Genomic DNA, 12,518 nt, shown 5'->3' with positions numbered 1-12,518 from the left:
TACAAATATTTTAAATGAAGAGAAAAAAAAAAACCCTAGTAAAACCCTAATACACAAAAACTTGGAGAAAAGTTACCCATTGTATAGGTTTTCAATACATTTATGAATATTTGAAATGTATTTTATTTCACAGCTCAGTTTTCTTTGTAATTTATATGCTCACATCCTTGTCATCTGGAGATGCAAGCGATTCATAATCACCAACCCAACAATGAGGGAAGAAAAAAAATATTGGAGAAATGTCAGCATCTAACCTCAAGACAATATGAACATACAAAATCAACACCTTGTAATTGCTTTACTATATTTTGTCCTTTCTTTAGCTGCTTTCTTTCTTATCTATATTTTTTTTATAGTTGAGGACTTATTTTGTTTAGAATTCCATTTTATCTCCTGTCTTATCTTTTCATGTTAAAGACTTTATTATTAGAGCAGTTTCAGTGTAGAGGAAAGTTGAGTGTAAAATACAGATTTCCCATTTGCCCCTGCCTGCGTCCGTGCGTGTATTCCCCAGTAATTGCCATTCTCCTCCAGGGTGAATCAATTGTTACAACTGAGGAATTTATGCTTACACATCATTATCACCCAAAGTATGTAGTTTACAATAGGGTTTCCTCTTAGTGTTCTACATTCTGTTTCTTTCTTTTTTCTTTTTTTAATTTATTCGACATGTAGAGTTATCGACAGTGAGAGACAGAGACAGAGAGAAAGGACTTCCTTCCATTAATTCACTCCCCAAATGGCCACTACGGCCAGCACTGTGCTGATCTGAGGCCAGGAGCCAGGTGCTTCCTCCTGGTCTCCCATGAGGGTGCAGGGGCCCAAGCACTAGGGCCATCCTCCACTGCATTCCCGGGCCACAGCTGAGAGCTGGACTGGAAGAGGAGCAACCAGGACTAAAACCCGGCACCCATATGGGATGCTGGCGCTGCAGGCAGAGGATTAACCAAGTGAGCCACAGTGCCGGCCCCCAATTCTATTTATTTCTAAATGATGTGTAATGGTGTCTGCACCATTACAGTGTCATGTCTCTGTGCTCTGGCTACCCATCCCTCCTCTTCTCATAACTTAGAACAACCACTTACCATTTTACTGTTTCCCTAGTTTAACATTCCCCTGGACTCACATTGTACTAGTCTTCAGGTTGGCTTCTTTCATTTAGTAATATGCCTTTGACATCCCTCCATATCATGGCATGGCTTGATAGCCAATTTTTTAAGTGTTGAACAGTGTGCTGCTTAATTTAGATCGAATATGCATATAGCATGTGTATGCATTTGCTTATTTTTAGTAAAGTACTTATTTATGTCTGTGGAAAGTGCAGAGTAAGAGATATGGAGAGAGTCAGAGAGGGGAGAGAAAGGGAGAGTGAGAAAGAGAGAGAGAGAGAGTTTCTGTCCACTTGTTACTCCCTAAATGGTTGCAATAGCCAGGGCTGGGTCAGGCTGAAGACAAAGATCCAAGAATCCATCCAAGTCTCCCAAGTGGACTGTATGAATCTGCGTAATTAGTTTCAGGGTGATGAAGATTTCAGTAGAAATATTCTTTCAATAATACCCAGACAGGCCCTGCCTGAAAAATTACAGAACAAAAAGTTTGAGGAAGTCATTGAAACGATGAAGGATGTTCAAAAGAGATGGCTAGACTATAACAGATCAAGTCAGGATTAAAAATAATGCAATTTATTAGTAAGCTTTTTAAAAAAATATTTATATTCATTTTAATTTAGTGTGTGTATGTGAGTTGGGGAGAGAGAGAGACACAGAGAGAGAGAGAGAGAGAATCTTCCATCTTCTAATTTAGTTTTCAAATATTCCAAACAGCCAGGGTTGGGCCTGGCCAAAGCCAGCCTCCTAGCACTCAACCCTAGTCTTGCACATGGTTAGCAGGGATCCAGGTACTTGAGATATCACCTGAGGCCTCAGGGTGCATATTAACAGGAAGCTGGATCTGAAGTGGATCAGCTGGCATTTGAATCAAACACTTCAACATAGAATGCAAGTGTCCTAAGCAGTGACTTACCTGCTCTGTGCACACCATCCTCCAAGGTAGGATCTTCATCTGCTTCAGACTAACTCTAAATAGGATTATTCGTTTCGAGAAGGTGAAGCTGAACAGAGATATATTTAGTTCTTTGGGCAAGTGTCTTAATTCTGGCGCTCATTTTCAGCAAACCTATTGTTGGCGTCTATTTAACATTAACAAGTTAGATTTGTTTACTGGGAAAAACTCTCTATTTAGTTTCTTCAAAAAGGAGATATGTCTTTCTCAAGTCTATTTGGACATGGCTCATATTTATTCTTTATTTACTCTTACCTTAAAATTTTTCAACAAATAAATGATGAAAGAGAATCTACCAAGCTGTGGCTAATATTCTGTAAAATTTTTTTTAAAAATATTTTACTTACTTGAAAGGCAGAGTTACAGAGAGAGAAAGTGAGAGAAAGCGAGAGAGAGAGAGAGAGAGAGGGAGAGAGAGAGAGAGAAAGCCAGAGACACACAGAAAGAACTCTTCCATCCTCTGGTCCACTCCCCAGAAGGCCACAACATCCAGGGCAGGGTCAGGCAGAACCCAGGAGCCAGGGGACCCAAGGAGTTGAGCTATCGGCTTCTGTGTCCCCATGCACCAACAGGGAGTGGGATCAGAGATGGAGCATCCAGATCTCAATTTGACACTCATCTGGGAGGCCAGCATTGCAGGCAGCAGAGCAGCTTGTAATACCGTAATGCTGGCCCCTTTGTCCATTTCTTCCTCTGTGTGAATCAAGAATGAAATAGTGAGTGAGGCTGGCCCTCTTGTTGGGTATTTAAGATTTGCCCTTTTGTATGTAAACAAGGTTAGATGCTTTCCCTTTTCTATAGCTCAGCATGTTTTTCACTTCTGCTTTCAAAGTAATTACACTGGGACTGGTGCTGTGGTTCAGTAATCTAAGTGGTACTTGCAATGCTTGCATCCCTTACCAGAGCACCAGTTCAAGTCCCAGACACTCCAGTTCTAATGCAGCTCTCTGATAATGTAGCTAGGAAAGCAGAGGAAGATGGCCCAAGTGGTTGGGCTCCTGCCACCTACACGGGAGGCTGTGATGGATTTCCTGGCCACTGGTTTTGACCTAGCCCAACTCTGGCTCTTGCAGCCATTTGGAGAGTATACCTGCATATGGAAGATCTCTCTCTCTCTCTTACTCTGCCTTTTGCATAAATAAATAAATAAAATATTTTTGAAGCACATTGTGCTAAATATATTGGTGACTTTATTAAATCAAGAATTAGCCTCTGAATTTTCACTTACATAGAAACATAAAGAAACAAAAAGAAAAGATCCTAAAATATGCAAGAGAGAAACGTCAGATTACTCTCAGAGGATCTCTAATTAGACTCACAGCTGACTTCTCATCAGAAACTCTACAAGCTAGGAGGGAATGGTGAGATATAGCCCAGGTACTAAGAGAGAAAACCTGCCAGCCCAGAATATTATATCCTGCAAAGCTATCATTTGTGAATGAAGGTGAAATAAAGATTTTCATAGCAAACAGAAATTGAAAGAAGTTGTCGCCACTCATCCAGCCCTGCAAAAGATGCTTAAAGATGTGTTACACACAGAAACAAAGAAACACGGTCATCAATATGAAAGAAGGTAAAGGAAGGAAACCAAGGAAGGAAACCTCACAGCAAAAGATCACAGGGAATTCAAAGCATATATTAGAACTTATCTTTGGCAAATGGCAGGGCAAAGTTACCACTTATCATTAGTCACATTGAACGTGAATGGCCTGAACTGTCAGTTAAAAGACACAGATTGGCTGATTGGGTTAAGGAACAAAACCCATCTATTTCCTACTTACAAGAAACACATCTTTCGAACAAAGATCCATACAGACTGAAAGTGAAAGGCTGGAAAAAGATATACCATGCCAACAGAAATGAAAAAAGAGCAGGCGTAGCCATCTTAATATCAGACAACATAAACTTTACCACAAAAACCATTAAGAGAGACAAAGAGGGACACTACATAATGATTAAGGGATCAATTCAACAGGAAGATATAACAATTATCAATGTATATGCACCTAACTACAGGGCACCGGTTTATCTAAAAGATTTGTTAACGGACTTAAAGGGAGACTTAGACCCCAATACAATAGTACTGGGGGACTTCAATACTCCACTCTCAGAAATAGAAAGATCAATAGGACAGAAGATCAACAAGGATACAGTAGATTTAAACGACTCTATAGCCCAAATGGATCTAACAGATATCTACAGAACTTTCAATCCTACAGCTAAAGATTTTACATTCTTCTCAGCAGTACATGGAACCTTCTCTAGGATTGACCACATACTAGGCCATAAAGCAAGTCTCAGCAAATTCAAAAGAATTAGAATCATACCATGCAGCTTCTCAGACCATAAAGGAATGAAGTTGGAAATTAGCAACTCAGGAATCCCTAGAGCATACGCAAACACATGGAGATTGAACAACATGCTCCTGAATGAACAATGGGTCATAGAAGAAATCAAAAGAGAAATCAAAAACTTTCTGGAAGTAAATGAGGATAACAGCACAACATACCAAAACTTATAGGATGCAGCAAAAGCAGTGTTAAGAGGAAAGTTTATATCAATAGGTGCCTACATCAAGAAATTGGAAAGGCACCAAATAGATGAGCTTTCAATTCACCTCAAGGATCTAGAAAACCTACAGCAAACCAGACCCAAATCTAGTAGGAGAAGAGAAATAATTAAAATCAGAGAAGAAATCAACAGGATTGAATCAAGAAAAACATTACAAAAAATCAACCAAACGAGGAGCTGTTTTTTTGAAAAAATAAACGAAATTGACACCCCATTGGCCCAACTAACTAAAAAAAGAAGAGAAAAGACCCAAATCAATAAAATCAGAGATGAAAAAGGAAATGTAACAACAGACACCACAGAAATAAAAAGAATCATCAGAAATTACTACAAGGACTTGTATGCCAGCAAACAGGGAAACCTATCAGAAATGGATAGATTCCTGGACACATGCAACCTACCTAAATTGAACCAGGAAGACATCGAAAACCTAAACAGACCCATAACTGAGACAGAAATTGAAACAGTAATAAAGGCCCTCCCAACAAAGAAAAGAACAGGACCAGATGGATTCACTGCTGAATTCTACCAGACATTTAAAGAAGAACTAACTCCAATTCTTCTCAAACTATTCAGAACAATCGAAGAAGAGGGAATCCTCCCAAATTCTTTCTATGAAGCCAGCATCACCTTAATTCCTAAGCCGGAAAAAGATGCAGCACTGAAAGAGAATTACAGACCACTATCCCTGATAAACATAGATGCAAAAATCCTCAATAAAATTCTCGCCAATAGAATGCAACAACACATCAGAAAGATGATCCACCCAGACCAAGTGGGATTTATCCCTGGTATGCAGGGATGGTTTAATGTGCGCAAGACAATCAATGTGATACACCACATTAACAGACTGCAGCAGAAAAACCATATGATTATCTCAATAGATGCCGAGAAAGCATTTGATAAAATACAACACCCGTTCATGATGAAAACTCTAAGCAAACTGGGTTTGGAAGGAACATTCCTCAATACAATCAAAGCAATCTATGAAAAACCCACAACCAACATCCTATTGAATGGGGAAAAGTTGGAAGCATTTCCACTGAGATCTTCTACCAGACAGGGATGCCCACTCTCACCACTGCTATTCAATATAGTTCTGGAGGTTCTAGCCAGAGCTATTAGGCAAGAAAAAGAAATTAAAGGGATATAAATCAGGAAGGAAGAACTCAAAGTATCCCTCTTTGCAGATGACATGATTCTTTATTTAGGGGACCCAAAGAACTCTACTAAGAGACTATTGGAACTCATAGAAGATTTTGGCAAAGTAGCAGGTTATAAAATCAATGCACAAAAATCAACAGCCTTTGTACACACAGACAATGCCATGGCTGAGGAAGAACTTCAAAGATAAATCCCATTCACAATAGCTACAAAAACAATCAAATACCTTGGAATAAACTTAACCAATAACGTTAAAGATCTCTACGATGAAAATTACAAAACCTTAAAGAAAGAAATAGAAGAGGATACCAAGAAATGGAAAAATCTTCCATGCTCATGGATTGGAAGAATCAATATCATCAAAATGTCCATTCTCCCAAAAGCAATTTATAGATTCAATGCAATACCAATCAAGATACCGAAGACCTTCTTCTCAGAGATGGAAAAAATGGTGCTGAAATTTATATGGAGGCACAAGAGACCTCGAATAGGTAAAGCAATCTTGTACAACAAAAACAAAGCCGGAGGCATCACAATACCAGATTTCAGGAATACTACAGGGCAGTTGTAATCAAAACAGCATGGTACTGGTACAGAAACAGATGGATAGACCAATGGAATAGAATTGAAACACCAGAAATCAACCCAAACATCTACAGCCAACTTATATTTGATCAAGGATCTAAAACCAATACCTGGAGCAAGGACAGTCTATTCAATAAATGGTGCTGGGAAAACTGGATTTCCATGTGCAGAAGCATGAAGCAAGACCCCTACCTTACACCTTACACAAAAATTCACTCAACATGGATTAAAGACCTAAATCTACGACCTGACACCATGAAGTTACTAGAGAACATTGGAGAAACCCTTCAAGATATTGGCACAGGCAAAGAGTTTCTGGAAAACACCCCAGAAACATAGGCAGTCAAAGCCAAAATTAACTATTGGGATTGCATCAAATTGAGAAGTTTCTGTACTGCAAAAGAAACAGTCAGGAGAGTGAAGAGACAACCGACAGAATGGGAAAAATATTTGCAAACTATGCAACAGATAAAGGGTTAATAACCAGAATCTACAAAGAGATCAAGAAACTCCACAAAAACAAAACCAACAACCCACTTAAGAGATGGGCCAAGGACCTCAATAGACATTTTTCAAAAGAGGAAATCCAAATGGCCAACAGACACATGAAAAAATGTTCAAGGTCATTAGCAATCAGGGAAATGCAAATCAAAACCACAAAATCACCTCACCCCGGTTAGAATGGCTCACATACAGAAATCTACCAACAACAGATGCTGGCAAGGATGTGGGGAACAAGGGACACTAACCCACTGTTGGTGGGAATGCAAACTGGTCAAGCCACTATGGAAGTCAGTCTGGAGATTCCTCAGAAACCTGAAGATAACCCTACCTTTCGAAACAGCCATCCCACTCCTTGGAATTTACCCAAAGGAATTTAAATTGGCAAACAAAAAAGAGGTCTGCACCCTAATGTTTATTGCAGCTCAATTCACAATAGCTAAGACCTGGAACCAACCTAAATGCCCATCAACGGTAGACTGGATAAAGAAATTATGGGATATGTACTCTTCAGAATACTATACCGCAGTAAGAAACAACGAAATCCAGTCATTTGCAACAAAATGGAGGAATCTGGAACACATCATGCTGAGTGAAATAAGCCAATCCCAAAGGGACAATTACCATATGTTCTCCCTGATCGGTGACAACTGACTGAACACCAAAAAGGAAACCTGTTGAAGTGAAATGGACGCTATGGGAAACGGTGACTTGATCAGCATAGCCCCTGACTGTTAATGAACAACTTAATACATTATCCCTCTTAGTAGTTTTTTTGTCTGTTCTACTTAATATGACTGGTTTAATTCTGTAATTAATACACAGTTATTCTTAAGTGTTGAAAATTAACTGAAATGTGATCCCTGTTAAATATAAGAGTGGGAATAAGAGAGGGAAGAGATGTATAATTTGGGACATGCTCAAGCTGACTTGCCCCAAATGGTAGAGTTAGAAACATACCAGGGGATTCCAATTCAATCCCATCAAGGTGGCATGGACCAATGCCATCTCACTAGTCCTAGGGATCAATTTCTGTTCACAATTGATCATAATGAAAGGACTAAGAGTCAAAGGGAGCACATAAACAAGTCTAGTACCTGCTAACACTAACCGATAGAATAAATAAAGGGGAGAGTGATCCAACATGGGAAGTGAGATACTCAGCAGACTCATAGAATGGCAGATGTCCTAAATAGCACTCTGGCCTCAGAATAAGCCCTAAAGGCATTCGGATCTGGCTGAAAAGCCCATGAGAGTATTTCAGGCATGGAAAGCCAAGACACTCTGGCAAAAGATCTCTGCGAGTGAGATCCCAGTGGAAAGAACAGGTCATCAAAGAAGGAGGTACCTTTCTCTGAAGGGAGGAGAGAACCTCCACTTTGACTATGACCTTGTCTAAACAAGATCAGAGTCGGAGAACTCACAGGGCTTCCATAGCCTTGGAAACTCATGACTGGAGCATAGGGAGATTACTGATGCCATAGACAGGAGTGTCAATTGGTAAATCAACAACAGGAGTCACTGTGCACTTACTCCTCATGTAGGATCTCTGTCCTTAATGTGCTGTGTATTGAGATTTAATGCTATAACGAGTACCCAAACAATATATTTCACTTTGTGTTTCTATGGGGGTGCAAACTGTTGAAATCTTTACTTAATGTATACTAAACTGATCCTCTGTAAAAAAAAAAGAAAAAGAAATTATCAACTCCCAACTTGACTCTCACTGGGATTAAACATGACAATAGGTCTGAGCTGATTTCATCATCATTTAAAAAAAATCATCTATTATTTTTCACTTTATGTTTCTGTGTGGGAGCAAACTGTTGAAATCCTTACTTAATGTATACTAAGCTGGTCTTCTGTATATTAAGATAATCGAAAATGAATCTTGATGTGAATGGAAGGGGAGAGGGAGAGGGAAAGGGGAGGGTAGTGGGTGGGAGGGACAGTATGTGGGGAAGCCATTGTAATCCATAAATCGTACTTTGGAAATTTATATTCATTAAATAAAAGTTAAAAAAAATACACAGTTATTCTCAAGTGTTGAAAATTAACTGAAATGTGATCCCTGTTAAACATAAGAGTGGGAATAAGAAAGGGAAGAGATGTATAATTTGGGACATGCTCAAGCTGACTTGCCCCAAATGGTAGAGTTAGAAACATACCAGGGGATTCCAATTCAATCCCATCAAGGTGGCATGTACCAATGCCATCTCACTATTCCAAGTGATCAATTTCAGTTCACAATTGATCATAATGAAAGGACTAAAAGTCAAGGGGAGCACATAAACAAGTCTAGTACCTGCTAACACTAACTGATAGAATAAATAAAGGGGAGAGTGTTCTTATCTTTTATATATATTTTGATTTCAATTTTGTTGATTTCTTCTCTAATTTTAATGATTTCTTTTCTCCTACTAGTTTGGAGTTTGGTTTGCTATTGTTTTCCTAAGATCTTGAGTTGCACTGATAGCTCATGTATTTGGTGCATTTCTGATTTCTTGATGTAGCCACAATTGCTATAAACTTTCTTCTTATCACTGCTTTTGCAGTATCCCAAAATGTTTGATAGGTTGTATTGTCATATTCATTTGTTTCCAGAATTTTTTTGATTTATTTTTTATTTTTTCAGTGACACACTGTTCATTGAGGAGCATGTTGTTCAATATCCATGTGTTGGCATATGTTCTAGAGATTCTTGAGTTGTTGATTTACAGCTTCATTCCATTGTGGAGAGTGAAGATGTGTGGTATGATTTTGATTTTTTGAATTTTCTGAGTCTTGCTTTAAGGCCTAGTATGTGGTGTATCCTAGAGAATGATGCATGCACTGGTGAGAAGAATCTGTGTTCTTTGACAATAGGATCAGAAGTTCTATAGATATCTGTTAGGTCCATTTGGTCTATTGTGTCAATTAACTCTACTCTTTTTTTTCCTTCCTGATTTTCTGTCTGATTGATCTGTCAGTTGCTGAAATTGGGGTATTGAAGTCTCCGTTGAGAGTCTCCAATGGTATTGAATTACTATTGTATTGAGTCTATGTCCCCCTTTAGATCCATTAATATTTCTTTAAATAGCCAGGGGTCCTGAAATTAGGTGCATAAATGTTTATAATAGTCATATATTACTATAATGATGTAGATTGTCTTCTTAGGTTGTTGTCTCTTTGAAAAGTTTTTGTGTTAAAGTCTATTTTGTCTGATATTAGGATGGCTACACCAGCTCTTTTGGTTTCTGTTAGCATTGAATATCTTTTTCCATCCTTTCACTTTCAGTTTGCATGTACCTTTGTTAGTGAAAAGTATTTCTTGTAGGCAGCAAATATATGGGTTTTGTTTTTTTAATTCATTCAGTCTGTGTCTTTTTTTAAAGATTTATTTATTTATTTGAAAGTCAGAGTTAAACAGAGAGAGAAGGAAAGGCAGAGAGAAGGAGAGGGAGGGGGAGAAGGAAAGGGAGAGTCAGAGAGAGAGAGAGAGAGAGAGAGAGAGAGAGAGATATTCTATTCACTGGTTCACTCCCCAAATGGCCACAATGGCCAGAGCTGTCGGACCCGAAGCCAGGAGCCAGGATCTTCTGCATTTCCCACATGGGAACAGGGTCCAAAATATTTAGGTTATCTTGTGCTGTTTTCCAGATGCATTAGCAGGAAGCAGGTTTGTGAGGGGAGCAGCTGGGACTTGAACTGATGCCTATATGGGATGCCAGCACTGCAGGCGGTGGCTTTACCTATTACACCATAGCACTGGCTCTGATACTCAGTATCTTGTAGATTTTCTTAATTCTTGTGCTTATTTCAAATGTCTTGTACTCAAGGTCAGAAATTCTTTTCTCCACATGGTTTATTCTGCTTTAAATATCTCAATTATTATAATTTTGTTTAATAAATTAAAGGTTTCATCTATAAAGTTTCCATTTTTCTTCTTAATGATTTATATCTCCTTAGTGATATTTTCTATCATATCTCTCATTAATTTTGTCATTTCATTCATCTGTCTATCGATACTCTCTTATTTTTAATTCTATTTCTGGTACTTTAGAGATTTCCTTCAGGTCATGATCTAATTATGGAGAACTGTTATGTTCTTTTGGAGGTGTACTGTTACCTTACTACTTCCTGTGCTCTTATGTTGCTGTCTGTGCATCTGGTGTGATAGCCTCCTTTTTATGTAGTAAATTTCATTGTAAAAGAGTTTATATGATTTAGATAGGATACAGAGTTTTACTTGCTTGGCTTTCTTTGTAGGTGAGCTCAGAAATACAGTCCCTACGTGATTTCTTTTGCTTTAATCAATGTTAGCTGTGCGACAGAGTGCTCTTGTCTGCTACAGTACGTAGGAGTATAAGTGTGACTTTGAGATAAATGTGGGTTTCCTAGAATGTGCATCTTCAGTCCACAGAGAGTCCAGTGTCAATCATAGTGGTGAATGTGATAGCAATGGACTTGTTCTTGGTGCTGAGGGAGACAAAGGAGGTCGTCCCCTTGTCCCAGTGGCAAGCCTGAGTAATGCCTGGGTTTGTGGCCCCAATTTCTGTGACTATGGGACTGTGTGATGTAAGCAGACCCTTCCTCGGGTCCTGCACGCAGAGTGCAACTGGTGCTGCTTATGACACTAACAGCCCTGGAGGATGTGACCTGAAACCTGCTGCAGTCCCACCAGGTAAGCAGTAGGTTTTGTTTTGGCAGGTAAGCGACCACAGAGTTGGAATACAAGAAGGGTCTTCCCTAGGTCCACTAGGTAGATTCCATTAAGACTGAGGAAATTAACACTGATCATGACAGTCACGGTGTTGCAGAGTACAACTGGGTCATTACTCAATTTCCCAGGTTGGGAGAAGATTTATGGGCTGCTACCCCTGGTAGCCCCCAGAAGCTAAGAGAAACTCCACTGGATCCTTATGCCTAAAATCTCACAGTTGCAGAATGCAAGGACTTTGTCCTCTGTCCTCCAAGGTGCCCTGACTCTGACTTGTCATTTCTGGCAGCAGTGGTGCAGAATTCAGTTAAACAATCTCCACAGCTGATCCTGGTGCTCTGCAACAGTGAGATGGAATAGACACAGTGAGTGTAGTTTCCTTTTTCAGAGCCGAGCAGTTGCTCAGACCACAATCAGCTGGTCAGGGAGACTGTGGAATTCCTCCTCAGCTAACCCTGTGGATGGTGGGCACAGCAACTTTTTCCTACCTTGACTTGTCAAGATGGTGATTCCCAGTTGGTGGATGGCTGTGCTGTGGGGTCAGCCACAGCAGCATCTCTGTCCTCTTTACTCACTGTACCCAAGAGTTTTCATTCTGCTCTGTCACTTCTGTCAGTCAGAACTCTGGCAACGTAGTCCTTCCTTTGTTTATTTTTCTTATCCTAAGAAAGCTGTAGTCAGAGTGGCTCCACCCTGTTCAGCTACATTGGATTTCCTACATCTAAATTATTTATAATTTCTTTTCTTTTTAAAATTATATACATATATATTTCAAGAAATTTAATATATTATATTCTCAGGATCACAGTAAACTCTTGATAATTACTACAGTTCTCATGCTAATGTAACATTAATGCAAACACAACAGCTTCTATGTGCTTCATAGATACACTTATAAGAATATAATGATATTTCAATTATTCCCTCACTCTTTCCT

The sequence above is a fragment of the Oryctolagus cuniculus genome, chromosome 1 (genome assembly GCF_051225735.1).
Source record: "Oryctolagus cuniculus isolate XC-2025 breed Fujian yellow rabbit chromosome 1, ASM5122573v1, whole genome shotgun sequence".
In the NCBI taxonomy this organism is placed as follows: Eukaryota; Metazoa; Chordata; class Mammalia; order Lagomorpha; family Leporidae; genus Oryctolagus; species Oryctolagus cuniculus.
This window is presented reverse-complemented; position numbering follows the sequence as displayed.